This window comes from Camellia sinensis, chromosome 2 (genome assembly GCF_055761805.1).
Source record: "Camellia sinensis isolate YWXY chromosome 2, ASM5576180v1, whole genome shotgun sequence".
NCBI lineage: Eukaryota > Viridiplantae > Streptophyta > Magnoliopsida > Ericales > Theaceae > Camellia > Camellia sinensis.
The window spans coordinates 221,241,314-221,266,150 of NC_138962.1; the positions used below are offsets into that span (position 1 = coordinate 221,241,314).

The 24,837-nt window shown below is 46.2% G+C and overlaps 1 protein-coding gene across 1 annotated transcript in view; it reads left to right on the forward strand.

Moving 5' to 3' along the window:
- The window catches only part of LOC114307270 (putative disease resistance protein At4g19060), a 211,780-nt gene that overhangs the window by 114,106 nt on the left and 72,837 nt on the right, over positions 1-24,837 (forward strand). The window lies entirely within an intron of this gene.

Here is a 24,837-nt window from a genome sequence, read left to right on the forward strand (position 1 = left end):
GAAACTGTGTTTTCAGTGTGCGATGTTCGTCACTTGTCACCATGAACGAGGTGTATCCTTTGAGTACATTGTAATTCTTCCGAGAGGTGAATCGAAAGTTGCCTTTGAGTTTGTTTTCATCAAATCATGCTTTGATATCTTGCATAGAATGTGCATTCCTTATTCATTGTTGCATGAAACATACATTTCACTTTGTGGCATAAATATGCATTTTATATATGTTGTTGTAAGATGTGCATCCCACGAGCATTGTATGCGCGTCTTGCATTCGATTTTGAATCATGTATGGAACGTGCATCCGCTTTTACGCATAGAATATACTCTCGTTACCAATCATGCATAGAATATGCTTATGCTTTTGTTTCTCTCATAGAACATGCCATCAACATTGTATCTCGATTGTTTGTCTTGCATAGAACATGCATTCTCACTGTATCGCATTTGTTAAGTCTCTTTCCTACACATGCACGATATTGTATATACAGTTCATTCAGAGGAGTTCCAGGTTAAATCATTCGTGTCCTTTGAATCGCATCTTTTTACCTCTTCCTCCTCTCATGTGAGACGTGTTAGGATTGTTTCGATTAAAAACATTCAGGTACACCCGGTGTTCACATCACCCTTCAGTTAAAAATATTCGAGTACGTCCCAGTGTTCACACCACCTCCTCGGTTAAAAACACTCGGGTACGCCCGGTGTTCACACCACCCCCTCAGTTTAAAACATTCGGGTACTCCTAGTGTTCACCACCTTTCGGTTAAAAACATTCGAGTACGCCCAATGTTCACACCACCTTTTGGTTAAAAACATTCGGGTACACCTAGTGTTCACACCACCCTTCGGTTAAAAATATTCGGGTGCATCCTGGTGTTCACACCACCCCCTCGGTTAAAAACACTTGGGTACGCCTGGTTTTCACACCAACCCCTCGGTTAAAAACACTCGGGTACGCCCGGTGTTCACACCACCCTTCGGTTAAAAACACTCGGGTACGCCCGGTGTTCACACCACTCTTCGGTTAAAAACACTTGGGTACACCCGATGTTCACACCATTCCTCCTCCTCTCGCGTGTAACGTGTTAGGATTTCAAATCAGTTAAAAACATTTGGGTACGCCCAGTATTTACACCATCCTTTTTCTCCTTCCGCGTGTGACGCGTTAGGATCTCGGTTGAGACCTCGGGTGTACCCGACGGTTACATTGCCCTTTACCTTTTCTACATGATGCGTAGTTAAGCCTGCTTAATTTTCTTACATCCTTTCTACATGAAATGTAGTTTGAGTTTGTGTTTCTTGTGCGTGGCACGTGGTTTTCTTTTTGTGTTTGGACTTGTTGTGCCTTGTTTTATTTTGTTCAACTGTGGCATTTCTTTGCATAGTTGTTGCATTTAAATGTTTCATTACACAACCTCATTGCATGATCATAAGTTATGTTTTTGAATCTTGCATATCATTTGCATTTTTCCCCAAAACTACACTGGTTTGATTCCTTGCAAAGGGATACGTAGGCAACCTACGGGTGCAATCATTTTATTTCTATCTTAATTGTTTGTCCAAGTCTTACGGCCTTGTCAAAATAGATCGTCTCTGGGCTTTAACATTCACTCATGTCATGTCATGACTCCGAGTTCTGTCAAAGAGGGACAACTATAGACACTCCATTTTGGACAGCTCTTCAAGACTTGGATGTTCTTGTAAGTACATCCAATGACGAGTCTGATTGCTCGCCAAGCGCTTAAAGTTCTCAGCAGAACGCCACAGGTTTGAGCCTTTCAAACCCTGCTTCCATTTTGTCTTCTTTTTAGACCATGTCTTGGTCTTTCTCCCCTGCAATTTTTGGTGGCCTGATGGCCATCTATGGAGGCTGCCGGCCAGGGCTTCTAGTCTGTTGGCCATTGTTGTGCCTTGCCGACCATCACTGATGGCCGGCCGGACACTAGTATTTTCTACAAATATTTTGTGTCAGCTGTGCCAGCTGGTTGCACAGATGCTTGCATCTGTCCACACGTAAAGGGCTGGATCTCCTTGTATAGAATTCATGTTTTCTATATATAGGGACCCCCTCTCTCATGTTTTGAGGTTGGAAGATTGAAGACTCAATTTTTTTTCTCTCTCTCTCTCTTTTGCATTTCTCTACATCATTGCCTACTTACGCTACACTTTTGCATATCAACCCTTAACCAAAAGTGATCACCTTTGAGCTGAGGTTGTTTGAGGCCCTCTTGGAGCTCTACAAGTTGTTTTTGGCTTGAATTGTTCCTTGGAATCACCCTTCTCTTCAAGAGGTATAATACTGGCCTTTTAAGCTTGCTTTGTTTGTTTGTTTTTCCATCTTTTTCCTACTGTTGTGGGCTATTTTTGAGCTATAAAAAACTTTGTTTTCATGGGCTGAAATTAGTGTTTTTGGCCATTAAAGGTTAGAGGGTGGTTCTTCCCTCTTTATTCCTTGTTGTTAGGGCCTTTGCACTCTTGTTTCCCATTTTTAAAACCACCTTTTTTTGGGCCTTTAACCACTGAATTTCAGAGTATTTTCAGTGGCAAAAAAACTTGTTTTGAAGTCCAAAATTGGAGGGGTTAGCCTCCCCCCCTTGTGTCTTATTTGTATGCTTAGTTAGCTTTATATGTTAGCATGTTTTTCTAACTTAACTTAGTTCAAGTCCAGCATGTTTTAGCCTCTGAAATAGCCTGTTTTAGCTCTATTTTGGGCTGGTTAATTCATTTGAGTCTTGTTTTGCATGGTTGTAGTATAATAGTCTTCACAAGTTGGTGTTTTAGGATCTTAGACACCTCTTGTTTGAGTTGATGGCATCTTTTGGTGTTGTTTTTCACTCCATTTCAGCACCATAAACTCTGCAACCTCCCTTTTTGCTTCACTCTTTCATTTGCTTTTGAGGGTTGTTTCAAGCTTGGGATCTTTTAAGCTTGAGGTTGAGGTCATGCTTAATGGTTTACTCCTCTTTGAGGGTTCATTATCAATAGCATGATCTCTCTCTTGCCTTACATTATCCCTTGGTTGACACTTCTTTCATCTTAGAAGACACTCATCAATAGACAAATTGATTAAAGAATGATTTGGTAACTAAAATGTGCAAACAAAATTGGCAAGATAAACATTCCTTTGCGTTGCATTGTATGTGTTCAAATCGGACGTTAATTTGAACATAAGGAAAATGGGACATTTTATACTCAAAAGTGATAAAATGTGCCACTTTCCTAGGCCTCCGTTGCCCTTGATCATGTATGATAAGGTGATGGTTTTTGAGTGTCTTGTTTTGCATTCATTGAGCTTGCACGCCTTAAAACACAAGCCATCATGCAATGAAATTGCTTTGATTGGTGGTTTGTGGTTTAAAGTTCACAATTCCTTGGATTTGTCCATGAAAAGGAGAGGTGAATTGTGCAGACAATCCTTGGAAAACCCCTCGTTTTGCTCTGTTTGTACTCTGCTGCAGCATGGTGATCCAGTGCATCAGTGGCCGGCAAGCCACCATCCATGGTCGACATGCCATTGATGTAAACTTCAGCAGATTTTGGTAAGGTGGAGCAGAAAGTTTCTGGAAATGTTCAACTCTGCAAACAGAGGCTTTCGAGAGCAAAACAAAGGTCTTTTTGGGCGGAATCGAGCATATGCATCTTCCACTTCCCGGGGCGGAGTAGTGGCAACATAGTTAGGAATGTTAATTGCTTAGTTTACTTGTGTTGCAAATTAATTAGTTAATCTAGTTAATTCTTTCAAGTGTTGTAATAATAATTAGTTAATAAGTTTAGCTTCTTATTTTGGTTTGTAATTATTAGTCTAATTAGCTTAATTAGCTTAGCCCTAATTAGTTGCTAGTTAGTTACCTTTACTCATTCGGACCCTTCTTCGCAAGGGCGTAATGTTGTAATAAGTGTACGTGAGTGCGTGTATGTCTTCCAACCCCACGTGTTCCTCCCTTTTACTTAATCGCTTTTGATGGTTAGATTAGGGACATTATAGACGTCCCCGAACGCCCCGGGAGGATGAGTCCCGTTCTGTTCATTTGGGCTCACTACATGTTCGGACTCTCAAATTGTCACGGTTCTAAATCTGAACTAAAGAGTCCAAATCCGGCAAATCGTTTTGAGAAAACAGATTTTGAAAGAAATGCCAAACATGGACTGCTTTGCCAGATACAGAGTCGCCACCTAAATGTTTTATTTTGGGGAAATTTAGGAAACCCTGACTCGTTTGCCTAAGGCCACGTGTCCATCATCACCAAAATTGCCTCGGCTCGGGAACTTGGTACGATTGGGGAGGGTCACTTTGTTAGCACCCCCGCTCACCTGATCAAAGATCGGCCTCTACTAACCATGATATCTATTTTTGAAAACATTATGCGTTCTTATTCCGGCTATCAGCCTAGATTTACTATGTGATGCGCACAGCATACAAGTATAGACTGGGTCGCCTGAATTGGAATAAAACATTTCATGTTTGTTTATTTGAAAATGGTTTGATGGTGCTATTCGCAAGTAGGCTAAGACGTGGATTTGCCACCCTCGAATTGGCTTAGAAAACATGATTTTGCCACTATCTAGTGGGCTTAAAACTCACAATTAATGAATTGTTCCAATTCAAATAACCCAACCTTCACCCACAGGCATTCAGGCAGTTATATCATATAGGCACATAGCCTCATGGTAAGCATGCTATCATGGCAGTCACTCACACGCATGCAAGGATGCTAAAGCATAAAACTTACCGAGTACTCCAAGCCAAAACAGAAGCTAATTAGAAATCTATGCATGATCCTAACTATACAGAAATGCCTAATGCAACACATGCAAGATGCAACTAAGATAGGCTCGGCTATTTTAAAGATGGCATGCGAAATGCTACAACTAACAAGTATTCAACTCGGAATTGAGATACAATGCAGTTAGTATGATGCGCCGAGCCCGGTGCATGCAAAACAAATGAATGAATGCAAACATGCTATCATACTATATGCTAATTGAAACATGCCCTAATCTAACCATCATAAGCGGGTAAATAAAAGGGAGAAAGACGTGGGGTTGGAAGACATACATCACACACACGCACACTTATTACAGTTGTGTCCTCGCTTGGAGGGTCCGAAAGAATAATACAGTCCGAATAAATAGTACAGTCCGAATAAGTACAAAATCCTAATTAATTAGCAAATTAATCTAGGAAAGTAGTAAATTGCACGCAAATCCGTGGACCGCCTCAGCTCTGTTTCAAATGATGGATGATGCATGCTCGAGTTGCCTTGCGTGGAAATCCATTGCGATGCCCCGATTCGCCTCTATTTGCAATTATTCTCGGGATGCGTGCCAAGCTCCGGAAGGCAGCCGATTTCTGATTTGCTGCAACAGAGAGCAACACAGGGGCATGGCAAAGTATTTTCACATATGTATGCATGACTACTCTTCAGGGAGTGTAGTCCTCGATCCTCGTGCCACCAATCACGCATCTCGATGCATGATGGCCGAGGAGTCGATTTGCACGACTCAATATGAAATGAATGCACATATGGACACAACAAGGCCTAAACTCCATCATGGGTAATCCAGAATGTCGACGACAGGGAATTGAGACACGTTCTGTCACTCGGAGTACGAAATGTCCCTCGTTTTCCGTGCTTGGGCTAACTCCTATCCTAAGCACTATGAAATATGCATGACATGCATGAATGCAATCCTAACATGCAACCTAGCATATGCAATGCTATGAAATGGCATACACAATGCATGATGTAACGAGGCATACACAATGCTCTAACATACAACCTAGCATACACAATGCTATGAAATGAAACGGCATACACAATGCATGATGGACTTACATCAACATGAGTGGACCTCAACCACACTCACATCAGTAGCCATTAGGTGAGAATGGGACTATCGAAATGCATGCACACATGCACGCAAACCGAGGACCGATCCTAGGCATAACATGCAACTCTAACAAGGCATGGCAAGGGATGCAAGATGGCATACAAACTCATAAATTCTAGCACTGAAATATGATGCTAAACAGCCCCGAAACATGGAAAAAAGGCACCCGGTGCATGAGATGAACCCCGAAACTCGAAACTGGGCACATGGAATGACTTATAGCTATACAAAGCATGCATTATTTGATCATGAAGTCTAAAGATAGAGCCAAGACAGTCCCAAAACATGAGCATTTCCAGTTCAAAGCATGGCCAAAAGATGCTAGCAAGATGGACTAAAGTAGCATGCAACTTTGACTAGCAAACATGAGTTACATGGCAAGTATAGGATGCACATGGAATCTTACCAAACCAGAAAAAATCAGTGCATAAAACATGTGAAAATATGCCCAAATCACCATGGAGATGCAACCAATACATGCAAAAATGATGAGCTCCTTTAGAGAGCCATGCAATGGATTATTAAGCACATACAAGGTGGACACTTAGCATGGCATAAGAAACTATGAAAATCAAATATGGTAGTCTTAGAACTCACCAAATTGACCCTGGAAAGTGACTTCAAAGCATGCAAGATAGGGTCTCTTTGGAAGGCCAAAAATGACCACCAAACAAGTCAACGTGAGAGGGGGTCACCCCCCTCTGATTTGGAGGCTCAAAATAGTGTGCTAGCCACTAAAAATCCACTGGATTTCAGTGGCTAGAAGGCCAAAACAAGCATGCAACAAGAGCTTAGGTGTAAGGCTCAAAATAAGGGACAATCAAGCATACAAGGAAGCATATGACCTCAAACAAGAAAATTCCCTTGATAAAAAATGAAGATGATGTCAAAAGGAGACTCTTTTCAGTTTATAACAAATCTCAAAAGTGAACACAAATAGGGATAATCTATTATGCAAAAATGGTCCTAAAAGAGAGATTAGAGACAAGGGACAGCAGCTGGCCCCAAATAGCAAATAACCCTTAAACAAAGTTGAAGAGGGGCTCAAAACAAGGCACTTTATAGTTTATATCAAGCCTCGAAAATAAACACAAGTGAGGCTAAAACAACATGCAAGAAAAAGGCCTAAAAGAGGGATAAAGAGACAAGTGGTAGCAGCTGGCCTCAAACAGAGGAGAGCCCTTCAACAAATTTGAAGATGAGCTCAAAACAAGACATTTTACAGCTTATGACCAAGTCCAAAACAGCTCACAAATAAGACTAACATACCATGCAAAAATAGGCCTAAAAGAGGGATTAAGCACAAAGGGTGAGGAGAAGACCTCAAACAGCAAAAGGTCCTTGATCAAACATGAAGAGGATCTCAAAATATGACTCTTTATAGTTCAGGTCGGAGCCCAAAAATGTAAGAAAAAGGGGCTAAGATATAGAACAAAATAAGACAAGAAAGAGGGAGAAGAGGACTCACCCTTGTAGCACAACTTTCCCGCAGCTTCTAGTCCAAGAAGAGGAGCTCCTAACCTCTGAAAAACAGCCTCAAGTTGTTGAAATGGAGTGTGGAGGTTGTAGGCTTGGAGGTGGTGTGTAAAGGGTGCATGAACCTTAGGGTTTGGAGGGTTGAATGAGAGATATAGAGGGTGTATGTATCAATGCCTCAGTTGGTTTTTTGTAACCCTCAAAATGGAGCTGGGGTGCTGGCTTTATAGAGGAGAGGTCAAGGGAAAAGGGGGGGAAAAATAAATTCAAATTTCCCCCCAAAAGGCAGCCCCTCGAATACAGAATCTGGGGGAAAACAGCTGGCACAGCTGGAATACACTTGGAGAGAGGATCATGGCCGGCCAGGTTCAAAAGGTTCAAGTGGCCGACCGGCCACCACCCCTGGCCAGCCGGCCAGGGGTCAAAAGGGTCAATCAAAATTCTTGGCCGGCCACCCCAAAAAGGTGGCCTCCCATGTGTGCACAACACAAATATGTGGTCAAAACCCAGAAAATGTGAACCAGGAGAGAGAAAAGCCAACTTCTTAGAGGGGTTCAAAAGGGTCAGAGACAATTACTGGCCGGCCTATTCATATTGGTGGCCTCCCAGGTGTGTACAACACAAATATGGGGTTTAGGGCTAAAGAAAGTGGCCCGGGAGTGGTCAACATTTGCTTCTAGTGAGGAAAACGGGCGACGGAGAGCGATGAAGAAATAAAACTGGCTTTTCAGAAAAATTGCTAGCCTCCCACCCTCCGACAAGCTTTCTAACAATGAAAATAAGGTCTCCACCAAAAATGAACCAAAACGGATGCAAAACGGAGGTTCGGGGACCGAAACGCGCGGCCCGGGGCCCCGAAAATGGGCTGTTAAACACCGGAGGTGGCATTCGACCACGAAGTTGGTCTCTCGAGCCACAGTGTCCCCCAAAAGGGAGTAAATAAGATGTGGGCCGGAAACCGGAGCAAACGGAGGTGGTTAGGCAGTCCCAAACCTAGGCACACGGCCGTCGGCTCCAAAAAACCAGAAACCGGGCTCCAAACGGGAAAAATGGCCTACGACCACGAAACGTAGCATACGACCATTGAGAGATGATCTACGAGACCTCTCCCTCCCTTCGGGAAGAGAAAACAGAGAAAACAGAGCCTGGTTTGCAAACCGAGGCAAGGCACGTAAGAGTCCGGAAGTCCGGAGGCAAGGCTTGCAGCCGGGACTCTGAAACTTCTGAACGAGCACAATATGCAATATCACCGAGCGCTCAATCAATGACGTCTGAGTCTTAAGGTCGGTCAAAAATGGGGTGTCTACAGTTGCCCCTCTTTGACAGAACTCGGAAGTCATAAGTGACGGGAGTGAATGTCAAAGCCCAGAGACGACCCATTTTTGACAAGGCCGAAGACTTAGACAAACAGGCGAGATAAACAGAGATGCACCCGCAGGCGTGCCCGCAGGCAGGGGCAAAATGCAACCGACAATGCAAGAAGCCGAAGGTATCTCAATGATCATGCAAATGCAGCAAGCTGTAATGAAGCATATATTCACGATAGATGCAACAGTTTTAAGCAAGAATGCAAAGCAACAACTACATTTCATGCAGTTAAGAATGCAGAGAATTATTCAATTCTTGCCACGTCTCACATGGAGAAGATACAATACCTGCGCGGTTCGTCTGGTTGCACCAGCCTCAAATGAACCGTACATACAATATTGTGCCTGTAAAAGAAAGAAACTCGACAAGCACAACATAATTAGCAACACTTGTTCAAAGCGACATCGAATGCAGACAATCGCGGTGTCGATGGAAAAGTGCATCGCAATGCGGGGAGAAATGCGCGTAACAACGCAAGCTAAGCATGAGGGTATGACAATACTCATGAAACGTGCACAATAGTATGAGTGGTGTGCACGAGAATGCAAGTGACGTGCATAACAATGCAAAACAAGTGTGAATTTGAATGCATGTTTGTCACAAAACGACGATCAAAGAAATGCAAGCTTTTGACGAGGGCGACTCAATCTCGACCTCCGGTTCACCTCCCGGAGGGGTCGCAACACGTTCAAAAAGGATTCACCTTGCTTTTGGCGAGTGACGGTGAGATACACATCGAAAATTGGAGTTGAAGTTCCGACGAAGCGATAGTGCACTTTGCTTGTGCTTTCTTGGGTCCTGGGGACTCCAATCCTTACCAAAATTTGCAGAGACCTTGGGGGCCACATGGGGAACACCACTGGCCAGTTTTCTTCCCAAGGGGAGGCCACCGACCAGGTTTGAGGGAGAGGGGTGGCCGGCCTGCCAGAAAAGGTGGCCGGCCAGCCACTTTTCCAAAACCGTGGGCAGTTTGGTCTTTTTGCCCTCATTTCTTTAAATCCATTCGGCCAAACACTTTTTCCTCTCAACTCCAACTCTAAAATTGCCTCCTCTACCTTCCTAGAGCATTTTCTCTCTCAGATCTGTGCTCTATACGCGTTTTCCAACCCCCCACGCAAGTTGTTTTCACGAAATCTTTTAGTTTTCGTCACTTTAGACCGATTAAATTTTGATTTCAGTGCTTCTTTTCTCATTTTCACCACTTGAGGTAAGTTTGTCTCAACATTTGGAAGATTTCCTCGGGGGTTGACTTTTGTTGACTTTTTCATTTCCCGAGAGTTGACTTTTGTTGACTTTTTCCAATTTTGGCTCATTTTGCTCATTTTTGCTCCTTTTTGCAGATTTTCTAAAATGGCTGGTCATTTCCCTCACGGTGGAGGTCCTCCGGGCGCCAGGGATGATCCCGATATCATGGGTCTGCCTCCGAGGGTTCGACCCTTCATACCCGAGAGGTACGACCCTCCGACACATGTGCTCTCCCAGGCAGTTTTCTACCATTTTACCGATTTCGATGATCGAGCACCCGAGGATCTTTTATTGTGGGAGCCGGAGTCCCACCTCTCCCATCAGGCACAGGAGGTATGTTCCTCGCTTTCATATTTTCTACGATGTAACCTGCATTTTCCATGCATTCCATGTTATGTTTATCTGCTCATTTGAGTGCACCGCTTGTTTAGAATGCTTTAGTCTATGACACTGTATTCTGTTTGCATCTTGAACACATAGTTCAATCACTTGAATTTCTGAACACACGGTCCATGAGTTGAAGGTGAACACATAGCACACACACTTGTTAGAAAGTTGAACACGCAGCCCAAACTTTGAATTTCCGAACACACAGCCTGAATGGAAGGTGCACACACAGCACACACTTGATAGAAGGTTGAACACGCAGCCCAAACTTTGAATTTCTGAACACACAGCCCAAATTAAGGTGAACACGCAGCCCACTGATTTTGAAATTTGAACATGCAGCCCAAACTTTGAATTTCTGAACACACAGCCCAGATTGAGGGTGAACACACAGCCTACTGATTTTAAAATTTGAACACACAGTCTAAACATTTGACGTCGAACACGCAACCCGAACTTTGAGGTGAACACGCAGCCCACTGATTTTGAAATTTGAACATGCAGCCCAAACTTTGAATTCTTGAGCACACAGCCCAGATTGAGGGTGAACACGCAGCCCACTGATTAACAGGTTGAACACGCAACCCAAACCTTGAATTTCTGAACACACAGCCCAGATTGAAGTGAACACGCAGCCCACTGATTTTGAGATTTGAACACACAGCCCAAATACTTTATTTGTACGCAGCTCATTGCATTGTATCTGTTATAGTTTGCACACAACTCATACATTTCATTTGCACACAGCTCATTTATTTCATTTGCACGCAGCTCATTTATTTCATTTTGAGACTGAATATATGTATTCATTCTGAATACAGGTGACTTCCCGTATCGCACGAGGATACGGCTCCGCTGTGGCTAGGGAGTGGTATGCGGAGCTCCTAGAGGCTATCCGGGATTTGGTTGACTTGGCAGGGTTTGGGCCCTTCTGCTCTGGGATATCTCGTTGTCCGGCTAGTAGGACGCTGATGGGTGCTTTGGTGGAGAGATGGTGGGACACCACCAACTCCTTTCATTTCTCTGCCACTGGGGACATGACTATGACCCCATTTGACTTTGCCGTATTGACCGGCCTTGATGTGGGAGGCTGGGCGATCCCATATGACGAGGACATGGGCCAGTGGGAGGCCGCCTGGATCTATTTATTGGAAGCTCGCCCGCCAGTTGACAGATCTTCGGACAGGGTCCGATATACTTGGTTTTCTTCCCATTTCCGGAGGGTGGAGATGGAGCCTGAGACTCTTGAGGAGGTAGCCCAGTATACTCGTGGATTTCTGATGTTCCTCTTCGGGACCACTTTGTTTGTCGATAGGGGGAACACTGTCGGGCTCTATCTGTTGAGTGCCCTAGTGGACCTATCACAGGTCCGGCGGTATGATTGGCGTGGCGCTAGTCTGGCGACTTTTTATTGCTATATGAGCGCGACCTCCCGCGGACGGGGGAACATACTTGGCGGCTATTGGAGAGCCTGGGAGGTACTTTCTGCCCTCTTGATTTACATTTCTGCTTTACATTACTTGCACATTGCACACACGGCGCATTTTACACTCTGTACCCTGCACTTTGCTCTCAGCATTTTGTATTTACAATTTGCACTCAGTATTCTGTATTCTGATGGCTACTGTGCTGTTTTCCACAGCTATGGATCTATGCGTACTTCCCGACACTAGCTCCGGAGCTCGAGGTGGAGATGCCTCCCATGACCCCTTACTCGCTGGTATTTGAGGGCCCGTATCGGCCGAGACCTCGGGAGTCTCTCCTCTATCTACGACAGCACTTCGATACAATACGACCATCAGAGGTATTGCAGAACTCTCAGTTCTTCATGTTTCCAACCTTTGATTTATCTTGCGCATTTACAATTTCTGATCAGCTTATGCATTGGTTATCCTCAAATCACATGGCAGCCTTGCGCACCTTTGGGTAGAGACCTCTGATTCCAGTTTGCCGGAGCCTGGGGTGCCTCTCGGTACAGGATCCTGTTAGAGGGGCCGGTTGGCAGGGCCTGGTTTTTAAGGGAGCGCTTCTTGCGCCAGACATGGGGCTACCCCGTTCAGGGCATTCCCTCAGCACCCCCAGATGACATGCGAACCGCTGCTAGGCTCCCTCCCCAGGGTGTTGTTGACGCCAAGTTGGGCACTGATGTACTTCTTCATCTGGAGCAGGGAGAGTACGCGACTTATCGTCACACATACTTGATGCCTTCGTTGACGGGAGTCCATACTCCGACGAGGAGACCCGCTAGTATGCCCTCATCGATCTGGGCTCGGGCTGCGGACATCCCTTCCACTAGCAGGGCTGGTACATCCAGAGGTAGGGGTGGATTGGTTCCCCCGATTCCTCCGACTCATCATCATCCTGGGTGACCAGACATGCCAACCGAGCTGACGGGATGGCAATTTGGGACTCCCTACTCGATTCCGATAGAGCCTCCCATGTCTGACCACAGATATGTCAGAGATCCTGATTCGCCGCCGGTATGCTTTACAGCTTTGATTTATCACTCAAATACTTGGACATTCATTCCTTTACTGATATTTTGCATTTGTATCTGCAGCCTCCGGTCGAGTATATGGATGAGATGCTCAGGATGATGGCCGCACTCGAGGGCATGGTCTTATGGAGAGAGGCACAGTTGTCCATCGTGGGTGTCCAGGTACTCTTTAACTTTCTCGCATTTATCATACTTCTGATGACATGCTGAACTTGATCATTTCACTGCATTGGTAGGTTACCTGTGTAGAGCACATCTGACACACACCACATTCATATACTGTATCTACATACACCTTCATTTCATGTAGTTTGCTTGCATCTGTATCTGATACACACATTTGAGCTGATGTATTCAAACTGCACTTTTTATTTTCAGATGCCTCCGGTATATCAGCCACGGACCGGGCCATCCAGGCCTTCTCGGGGAGCCGGGCCATCTCGACCTTCTCGGGGAGCCGAGCCATCTTGGCCTTCTCGGGAGGCCGGGAGAGGGGAGTCGTCCCGCAGACGCAGAGCACATATCGTAGAGGAGGAGCCCGGTGAGGACGAAGAGGAGGAGGAGGAGGCTGCAGATCCTCAGTTAGAGACATCTGCTGACAGAGAGGAGGGTTCCGACCCTGGTTCCGGGAGTGGAGAGGAGGCTGAGGAGGATCTCGAGGATGACAGTTCCGACTCAGATGGTGCCGGTGGTGCAGAGCCTGTTCCACAAAAGAGGACAAAGAGGGCCTCTTATTCCTGCTCTTGAGAGCATTGGTGCAGCTGTTTCCTGCTTTATTTACCTTTTTTACTAGTAGTTGTAGCACATTGTACATTATTAGGCAGTTTTATTTTCTGTAAAACTTGTACCTTTGTTGTAAAATGTTGTAACAAAGGAAGCATGATGGAATAAACAGCTTTTTGAAAAAGTGTTGTACTTTATGTTCTCAGCATCGCATCGCATCATTTTGCAAATAATGAGATTAAACGGTAAATGTGCATTGTGTATTTGCCAAGTCAGGTAGCGAACTGACACGACAAACTAAACAACCTAACTTACCAAGAGACAACAAAACCTTAGCAAGTTTACAACACAACAAAATTGATAAACAAAGAGTAACAACTCAAATGCACAAAACTCGGCAACTCGATAAACAAGACTCGGTAAACGAAACAGCTCGACCAACAAAACAACAACTCGATAAGCAAGACTAAACACCAATTCAATAAACAAAACACATTTCGGACGATCTGGGTGATGGAACACATCCAAAACAGAGGGAAATGGAGGCCTTCGACACTCCCGATGCATGGACATGCTAGGAACATTCTTCTAGAGGGTAGAATAGGACCAAAGACACAAATTGCAGCATGGGCGGCCACCTTTAGGAGCTGGCCGACTAGTTTTTTGCATTTGAGGGGAGAGGGGTGGCCGGCCTACTAGAAAAGGTGGCCGGCCGGCCACTTAGCTCAGCAACCACCAGTTTTTCGACACGTGTCCCCCCGAACAGTGCCTTATTCCCTTTAAAAGTCCTAGCTCCGTGGCTCATTCATTTCATCTCAGTTTTGCACCAAAATGGAGGCGTTTCTCGTCGAAAATCTCACAGCTTGGATTGCTACTTTAGACGGCTTGAAAAAGTTGAACTTCCAGGGCTTCAGCTTGAATGCACTATTCACGCTGAGCCGTACTCCACTACACCTTCCCTTCCTCCATGCCGCGGCGAGGTTTTGGAACCTAGTAACACACGTCTTTAGGTTTGGCGGGCAAGAGGTATGTCCGACTTTCGAAGATTTTCAAGTTTTGATGGAATCTGAACGTTATGAAGAGACCTTGCCTCAGTTTCGCTTTGGTCACGCCCAAGCTTTAGGGCGGATGTGTGGACTCACCACGCATAACGCTCGGTCTCTGATCTGTAATGGGGAACTGGACAACCTCGGATTGATTTATCGCTTTTCTGGCGCCGGTGACCGTGGCGACCATCATTGGCAAGGTTTCCGACAACATGCCCTTTGCTTGTGTATGCTATCTCACTTTCTGCTTGCGTCGGGCTTTGGTGGATCTAGCATTCACCTGATTGAAGTTGCTCAAGGCTTAAAAGATGGAAAGAGTTGTATTGCTATGACACTGGCTGAGACGCTGATAGGCTTGGATGCTTTCCATCGCCGGGAGACGACCAGATTTGCGGGGAGTCCACTACTGCTGCAGGTAATGTTTCCCACCCAATCTCACATATGTATTGCTCACATCACTCGGCCCTCAGGCTCGGTTTTTCTCACAAAACCCTTGTCTTACTTTTCTCTCATCGTACATCTCTCTATTCTTCATTCTCTCATTTTTCATCCCTCCCCAGGTATGGTTGATGGATAAATTGCAGGTTGTGGACTCTTGCCCAGCCTACTCAGCTCGCGGCTACTTCTTTCGACAACGCCTAGTCGATGCCGTTGATGAGGAATGGTGGTTCGACTGGATGTGCAATTTGTCTGCAGATCGCATCGCTTGGCGCTGCCCTTGGCTCAATCTCCCGGCAATGAGCTATAGCATGTCTCGGCAGACTGGGATCCAATTGATTGGTCTGAATCACTGTGTATTCTATTTTCCGTTTCGGTTCAAGCGCCAGTTCGGTCATGATCAGAGTTGTCCACCAGAGGGGATAGAGTATCCGGCTTCATTCCCGGTTCAAGGTGCACAGCTTGCCCGATATGCCACGGCATGGAGGACGAGAGAACTCCTGGCCCCCGCTCCCACTTTCAGTTATACTTTGTCTGACGAATGCTTGGATTGGCTCAATGAAGAGGCACAGATTAGGCCCAGCTCGGTATCAGAAGCTTCGACCAGCTCTGGGAGGGGGCGCAGGGACACCTGACTTGACTATGCCCCGGATTTATTGCTTTATTAGTACTTCCAAGTTTTCTTTATGAATGTAATAAAAAGCAACTTCGATCGTATGCAAGAGCAGGAGAACTCTGTTTTGAAATCAATGAAATTGAAGGTTGTGGTACTGAAAATTTTCCGCTTTGGTCCAAAAATGGTCTTAGTTGTAGAAAGATTAATTTGAACAAAGTCAACTTTTATTAAAACTTTTCAAAACCATTTTCGATACGGATTAGAACTGGACACGCCTGAGATCTGTCACTGAGATGCACAACCCCAGATCCCTGCAACTGGAAAGTTGCCCCTAGTCTGAATAGCACCCCGGCACTGCACAACAACAGAAAGTTGCCCCTAGTCTGAAAAGCACTGCACCGGAGATTCCAATGGATGCTGGTAGACAAAGATGACTGAGATGATCAAACGGACAAAGTTGATCGGGGAAAAGTTTATGGCTGAACTTCAGGATGAAGTTGCCTACGTATCCCGATGATGGGAATCAAGCCTTACGTAGTTCAGGCTTAGGTTCACTCGAGTATTTTCACTCTCCTTTTACGCTCTAACTTTTGTCAAGGCCACCCTTTACGGGTTTTCAACCTTGCAAGCTCAGTTTTTATATTTTTCCAATTTTTTATGCTCTAACTTTTGCCTAGGTCGCCCTTTCAGGTTTTCGGCCTAGCGAGCCTCTCAGGGGTAATATTTCTTCAACTTGTCCATGTTGATCGGTTGGGAGAACTCTAGGCCATCTATATCCATCAGAACCACAGCTCCACCTGACCAGATAGCTTTGATGATGTAGGGACCAGTCCAATTGGGTCTGAACTTGCTCCTTGGGTCGTGAATGGGAGCTTGGTTGTGCTTGAGCACCAAATCTCCTTCCTTTAGATTCCTAGACTTGACTTTCTTGTTGAAAGCCCGGGCAATTCTGCGCTGATAACCCTGAACATGGTACAGTACTTTCAGTCTTCTCTCATCAAAGAGCATGAGTTCCTCAAACCTGCTCTGCTGCCAATCTGCTTCGGCTATTTGACACTCAGCCAATACTCGCAATGACGGAACCTCAATCTCGATAGGTAGAACGGCCTCCATCCCATAAACCAATGAATACGGAGTCGCTCTGGTAGAAGTTCTAATTGAAGTCCTGTAGCCCCACAGAGCAAATGGAAGCTTATCTGGCCCATCCCGGTAGGTTTCCACCATCTTCTGCAGTATGTGTTTGATATTCTTGTTGGCGGCCTCGACCACTCCGTTGGTTTGCGGCCGGTATGTGGATGACTTATGAAAAGCCACGTTGTATTTCTCCAACAAGTCAATCACTTCCTTCTTGAAGTGGGAACCGTTATTCGAAATAATCTCGTTTGGGACCCCGTAACAGCAGATGATGTTGTTTTTGATAAACTTTGCAACGTGCGACGTCTTCAACACGGCATATGATTGGGCCTCGACCCACTTTGTAAAGTAATCTATCACGACTAGGATGAACTCATGCCCATTCGACCCCTTCGGAGTGACAGCCTCGATCACATTAATTCCCCAAACTGAAAAATGGCCATGGTGAAGTCATGTTGTACAGCTTCGACGGCGGGATGTTCATGCGGTTTCCATGGATCTGACACTTATGGCATCGCCGAACAAAACCGATACAATCCTCCTCCATGGTGGACCAGTAATAACCCTGTCTGAGGATCTTCCGTGCTAGCATTACTCCGTTCATATGTGCACCGCATTCTCCTCCATGGATGGCCTCCATCAGGCGCTTCGATTCCTCGGCTTCAACACACAGCTTATGCATTCCCAGATGACCTCTCTTATACAGCTTACCCCCACAGATGATGAACTGAACAGCCATTCTTCTAATTGCCCTTTTATCCTTGGAATTTACCCCTGGCGGGTATGCTTCCTTCTCCAAGAAATTCCAAATGTCGTAATACTAGGGGTTTTCATCTTGAACCTCATCTATAGCAGCAATTGACTCGTAGGCTGGCGTAAATTTCTAGTCAATGATGACGGGACGCATCCGGACTCCGAACGGGATGTCTATCATGGAAGATAGAGTTGCTAAAGAATCTGCGAACCTGTTGTTCTCTCTTAGTAGCTGAGCAAAGTTTAGTTTCTCAAACCCAAGGTCTGGTGGTACATTATCATCTTTTCTTCTTTGACTTTCCAGTCCCCTTTTGCTTGAGAGACAACAAGGTTCGAGTCTCCGATGATGTCCAACCGTTTGGCCCCTAGTTCCAAGGCCGCTTCTAGACCGGTAATGCATGCCTCGTATTCTGCTTCGTTGTTCGAGACTTTGAATCGGAGTTTGAAGGCTAGAGGGATACGGGACTTGTCAGGTGCTATCAGCAGCACTCATATCCCATACCCGTACTGATTTGACGCTCCATCAAAGTACATCGTCCAAGTTTCATCGTCGATGTGCAAAATGACTTCATCTGGGAATAAGTACTCGACTGCTTCGCCCCTTCAACTGGATGGTCAGCTAAGAATTCTACTACTGCTCTTCCTTTGACTGACTTGCGCGTCACATATTTTAGATCGAATTCGGAAAGCAACAGCAACCAACAAGCTAGCCTACCGTAAGTGCCGGTTTCTCGAAAAGATATTTGATGGGATCGAGTCGTGAAACCAACATTACGGAGTGAGCTAACAGGTAGTGCCGCAGCTTCCTGGTAGCCCATACCAAAGCTAAGCAAGCCTTCTCCAACGGTGTGTAGCGAGTTTCATACTCTAGCATCTTCTTGCTCAGATAGTAGATGTCTCTCTCCATTTTGTCCTCTGATTCTTGCGCGAGCATGCAGCCCATTGTGGTCTCGGTCACTGAAAGGTACAATATCAACGGTCTCCCCGGCTCTGGGGGTGACAACACGGGTGGGTTCTGCAAGTATTCTTTGATCTGTTCAAAAGCAGCTTGGCATCGGCCGTCCCATTGGAATTTCTTTCCTTTCTTCAGGAGACCAAAAAGTGGTTCACAAGTCAAGGTTAATTTTGAGATAAACCGTCCTATGAATTGCACTTTACCCAGAAAGCCTCACACCTCCTTTTCAGTCCTTGGTGGTGGCATTTCTAAGATGGCCTTGATTTTTGAAGGGTCAACCTCGATGCCCCTTTATGTAATCAGAAACCCCAGCATTTTTTCCGCTGTAACACCGAACGTACACTTCTGAGGATTTAGCCGCAACCGAAATTCTCTGATCCTTTGAAAGAACTTTTGCAAGGCAATGTAGTGGCCGTCCCTTTCTTTGGACTTGACAATCATGTCATCAACATACACCTCAACTTCTTTGTGGATCATGTCATGCAATATTGTGGTCGTGGCCCGTTGATATGTAGCTCCAGCGTTCTTCAACCCAAACGGCATTACTCTGTAGCAGTATGTCCCCCATGGGGTGGTGAAAGTAGTCTTTTCCCGATCTTCAGGTGCCATTACTATCTGGTTGTAGCCCGAAAAGCCATCCATGAACGAAAGCAAAGCATGCCCTGCTGTGAAATCCACCAACTCATCGATATGTGGCAAGGGAAAGTCGTCCTTCGGACTAGCTCTTTTCAAATCCCTGAAATCCACACACACTCAAATCCTGCCATCCTTCTTCGGCACTAGGACGATGTTGGCTAGCCAAGTCGGGTATTCAGATACCAGCAGGAAGCCTGCGTCGATTTGCTTGGTGACCTCTTCCTTAATCTTGAGAGCCCAATCTGGGCGGATCCTCCTAAGTTTCTGCTTAACAGGTCGGGCCTCGGGGTCAAGAGGGATCCGGTGCTGTACAATCTCAGGATCGATTCCAGGCATGTCGTCGTTGGACCACGCGAAAACATCTTTGAAATCTTTTAATAAAGCGACTAAGCGCTCGTGTTCCTCTGAAGACAACGTGGACCCGATCTGGACCAGCCGCGGGTCCTCCTCAGTACCAATATTTACTGTAGTGATTTCATCAACTAGGGGTTTAACAAATCTTTCCTGCTCTTGTTCAATTAAGCGTTGCAAAACCGGAGGAATTTCTTTCTCGTCGTTTTCATCAATATTTTGAAAGTCTGAGTTAATGCAATAAATCAAGGGCACAGAAAAGTACTCAGAAACCACAGCTACTTGATTCTCATTAAGCACATCCAAATCATCTGATTCTTCGGTTACAACAGACTCAAAAGAGAAAGAAAAAGACGACCTGGACAAGACTGTGGCATTCGGGTTATCATCCCCAGGATTACCAGACTCAGACTCAGTCGAGCTGGAACCTGATTCTGACTCACAAGACTCGGTGGAATCGGATTCCGGCTCACTACCTGACTCGGTGCTGCTGGACAAAAAATCCCTCTTCATACTGCCAAATGAGAGAGGGTGCGATAGATGCATCCAAATTAGTTACTGGCAGGCCCGCAGCCGTTCCATTCCCGATCACGCATACCGAGAAGTTATCCCCCAAGCACTCCTGGTCGATCGGAGGATCTGAAAGTAGACACGCCAGTGCTACCCCCATTTCAAGTTCGGTGTCCTCAGACTGCACTTTCTTACTCTGCCCAACCTCAGCCAATGGGTCCGTCTGCTCTTTGGCAACGTCATCCCCGGATAGTTGCAGGTCGAAGAAGATCTCAAAACCAAGCACGCGCTTCCTCTCCGCATTCAGCCACGGCTCTGGGAAGCCACAAAATGGAAAGTCGTCCCCCTCCCTGACGAAGCGTCCGTTCAGGGTACCCTGAATGGGTCAATGCATTAACTCAAAAGGCTTCCCTGCCTTCTTTGCTCTGGCTCTCCCAGCCATCTCTTTACCCTTCCTCACCCAGTCCTCTTTGGTGGGCAGATAACCCAAGCCAAAGGTATAAGGGTTATGTGGCACTTCGGCCAATGCTATGATGCCCTTCCGGCCGCTCTTTCCCAATCCCATCCTGGGGATGTGTTGAAGCTTGTTCATGAGGTATACAGATTGAGCACTGACATACACTCCCTCATTAACAGCCATGATGTTCTGCACAATTTGAGCCTCAGCCAAAGTAAACCCTGATAAGAACAAATCCTCTGTGCTATGTTCGATTTCCAAGACTGGTGTAGACACTTCCGGCGGCGGATGGATTGATGAATTCCCAAAAACAATAGCTACCCCTTTCCCGTGAGGGTACTTTAACATCTAATGCAAGGTGGAAGAGACTGCCTTGACCTGGTGCAACCACGGTCGCCCCAAAAGTAGGTTAAAGGTTGCGGGAACGTCTAAGACATGGAATTCAATGTTGTGTTGTCCTGGACCAACCTGGGTCTGAATTTTGACAGTCCCCATCACCTCCCTACTTGTGTTATCATAGGCTCTGATCACTTGAGTAGTTGGCACGAAGTCCACGGGTTTCAACCCAATTGCATATGCCGTCCTTGACGGGCACACGTTAATAGCAGATCCTGTGTCGACAAGAACCACTGGTACCCATTTGCCTCTGCATTCCACCGAGATGTAGAGAGGTTTGTTGTGATTTGCGCCTTCAGGCGGTAATTCTTTGTCAGAAAAGGTCAACGTCGGGGAACCTCCTCCCGGAAAAACTAATCCAACCAGCTACTCCGGCGTGGTGTCTATAGAAAGCTTGGCCTTGTCCATGGCTGAAAGGACAGCCTGCCTGTGTACTCGTGATGCCATAAGCAGTCCCCAGATGGAGATGTCTGCTTGTATCTTCTTTAACTACTTCAGTACAGCCTCTTCTTCGATTTGCTTTTCTTTCTATCTCTCAGCTTCCTTATCCTTTCCAGATGCTTCTGGCTGGTCTAGGTGCGGGGGCTTGAAATACCGCCCACTTCTTGTCATATGATCGACCTCGCCGATATGCCAGGTATCATCTGGCTGGTTACTCCCCCAATCTTCATCTGTGTGGGCGAGACATAAATCATCATCTTCCCACCACATTCCGTCGGCGGCCGACAGACACCTGTCCGGCCCCGGTATGATCATACTCGCAGTACCTTCAGCCCACATGCCCGCAGCATCTTCTGTTCCTGTGCCCACAGCACTTTCGGCCCCTTTACGGGCTTTTGCCTTCCTAATTCTCTCAGAATTCCAAAACTTTTCTTGTTCTGACTGCATCAGTGCAGTTTGTGGTTCAACTTTCTCTGCATCCACAATGCTCAAGTCCTGAGCGAAATTCTTCATACCGGCGCTCTCCGACAATGTATTCTGACTTCCGACCCTTTCGGCCATAATTGATACTCTCGCCCCTGCCGGGCCCTGTTCTGGTTGGAACTCTTCCACAATATCCGGTTGATCATCCAGTCATCCGGTAACCTCTGCCGATTCCTCATAATCAAACCAATTGACTACCGTGCCCCCTGATTCTTGGTCATTGAAAAACTGTAGGTTGGCAAAGTCCTCTTCTACAGCCGCCACGTCATCTATTCCCTGCTCAAATCTATCCCCCTCGATCACACGCAGTCCTGCTTTCTTTGGCAATTCTACACTTGGCTTAGACTGGCCTGCTGACAGGATGTAATCACTCAGATCATAGGCTTCCCAGCAAAGTTCCCAGACTGCTCAAACCCTGATTCAACAGCTCCATCCTCCTCTTGAATCTCTCTCGTCCCGTCTTCAACAGTCGCCACCATTGGCTCAGGTTGGGTTGTAGAGGTGCCCAGCATGCACAAAAAGTCAGTGCAGTCAGGGAGGAACACCTCCGGCTTAGGGAGATGGGACGGGGTGATATAGATGCTAGGATCGTAAGACACGACCCCAGTCTGGATAAAGTTGATTCTTTTGGGAGGTGGATCTTGGTTGTGTGTAGGGAGTGGGTTGGTTGTGACATTGGGTCTTTCTGGTGGCAAAATCACATGTTTGTCAACGAGATCTTGAATCTCGTGACGCAATCTGAAACATTGGTCGGTGTCATGACCGTGTTGTTGGTGATATGCGCAATATTTGGCTGGGTTGTGAGTGGAGGGGAGTGGATTTGGCAACAGCCTCGGTTCCAGGGGTTTTAGATGTCCTTTTCTGATTAAGACCCCTAGAGCCTTAGACAAGGGCATGTACAATGGGGTGAAGGTCCTTTGGCCTCTAGGTTGGTATTTGGTGGTCTGTGTATTGCTTCCGGATGCACCAGAAAAGGGTTTGGCTGCCATGGGCTTTGGAAGGGGAGGGGGAATGCTGGCGACCATGTTTACCTCCGAAGTTCTTGCAGTTGCAACGCCACTTGGGCCTGCATTATTGTTGTGGTTAAAGGTTCTTCGGGGTTGCTCTCTGTCTTGGTCAATCAGACCCTGTTTCATTACATTTTCAATTTGTACTCCCATCTCGTGCAGATCCGAAAAGGTGGGGAAGGGGAGCACAATCATTTTTTGCATCAATTTTGGCTGGAGATTGCGCACAATCATCCTGATCTGGTCCTTATCGGTGGGCCTTAAAGTCATCATCGAGGCCTTCGCCCTCCATCGGGTTTGTGCTCCTGCTTTGTTGTTTCGAGATCACGAGTTATAATCTCAATTTGGGTGTTGTAAGAGTATTACGCAACAAAGGCCTCGGCCATTTCATCCCAACTCCGCTTGACATCATCCTCCAACTTCGCATACCAGATAACGGCCACGCCTGACAGGGTCCGGCCGAATAGCGAAAGCTTCTGGGGTCTGGTGAGGCCCATTGGCCGTAATATATCTGAGAATAGCCGGAGGTGGACCATGGGATCACCAGATCCGTCGAAGTGATCGATCTGTGGCATTTTGAATCTATCCGGCAACGTTACAGCTACATCGGTATATCCGTCCTCAATATCCGGGATAGCCTTTACCCCTTAGGATTTTTTGAATAGCTTCTCGAGCTTGCTCAATTTCAGTGCTGTATGGTCTACCTCGAACTCGAAGGGAGAGTCCGGTTGATTGACAGGCGTAGGTGCCTTAGATAGCTGGGGCAGAATTGGGGGCGGAGCTGGCCCCGTTGGTATGTCCGTATCTGCCTGGACATTTGGTGCCTCCTCGGGTGCTGGGATTCCAGGTGGGGGAGGAACCGGGTGTGAAGCAGATGCTCCGGTTTGTTGTTGCAACCTGTCAATTAATTCTGCTTGCTGGGCCATGATCTCGGCCTGTTGTTTGGCAAACTCATCCCGGCGAACAGCGTCCTGCTGCATGGCTCTCATGGTCTCTTGCATCTAACGCATCATTTCCTCAACTCCTGTCGGTGCCACCATACTGCCCTGATTTGTCTGAACTATTGGCAGGTCTATTTCTATAGCAACAATTGGGATCTCAATCTGACTGTCCACTGATGGGGTAATCCACTGCTCTGGCAACCTCTGCTCGGATACACTGCGTTTCCTTGGTCTTTGCCTGATAACCGGGGGTAGAGAGTGGAACACTGGTTGTCCGTCAACCAGATCCTCGGATCGATTGAGTCGGCGACCTCTAGTCCAGAGTGCTTTGGGGAATATCTGCTTGGTTTGAAGCAATTGTGCTAAACTACCCTCCCTAGCAAAAAGATAAATAAAGCAATAAGGAAATAAATAACCAAATAAACGGACAACATAAAAGCTTAAAATAAATACACAACACACAGCCGAGCATAACAACACACGGTCGACAAGCTGGGTACACACTGTCCTCAAACACTGATTATTATCCCTGAATCACTGTCCCCGAAAACTGAATCCGGTACCCGCAGATAACTGATTCTGAAACACTAACTGATGCCCGCGGCCTAATACCCAAAATACTGAACTGGCGCCCGCAGGCCTGATGCCCAAACTTGTAAACTGATACATGCATTCGTATAGAGACGCACTCTAAAAAGCACATAACAAACAAGTGAGAGCCAAAACACCCCTATGTTGGGGTAAGGTTTCCCTGTCCTATTATGTCAGGAGCTAGGGTTTCACTACGCACGCAGCGGTTTCAAACAACCTATCGGGTAAACAACCTGTCCTAATTTGGAATGGTCACTACGGATTCTGAATATGCACTAGGTTGAATGGTCAAAAGGGTGCCCCGGTAAAACCGGGGTTTGTGTTCCCATATTGGCAGAGCCCACAACCGGTCAGCCTTATGGTCATGCCTTGACAAGACAAGCCTCCGGCAAACCGTTCAGGAATAGCAGATGGCAAATACGGTGTCCTAGGCGCACCAATGCACATGCAATGCAAAGAAACACATAAGTGTAGTCAAAAACAGATATCATGAGTTCGAG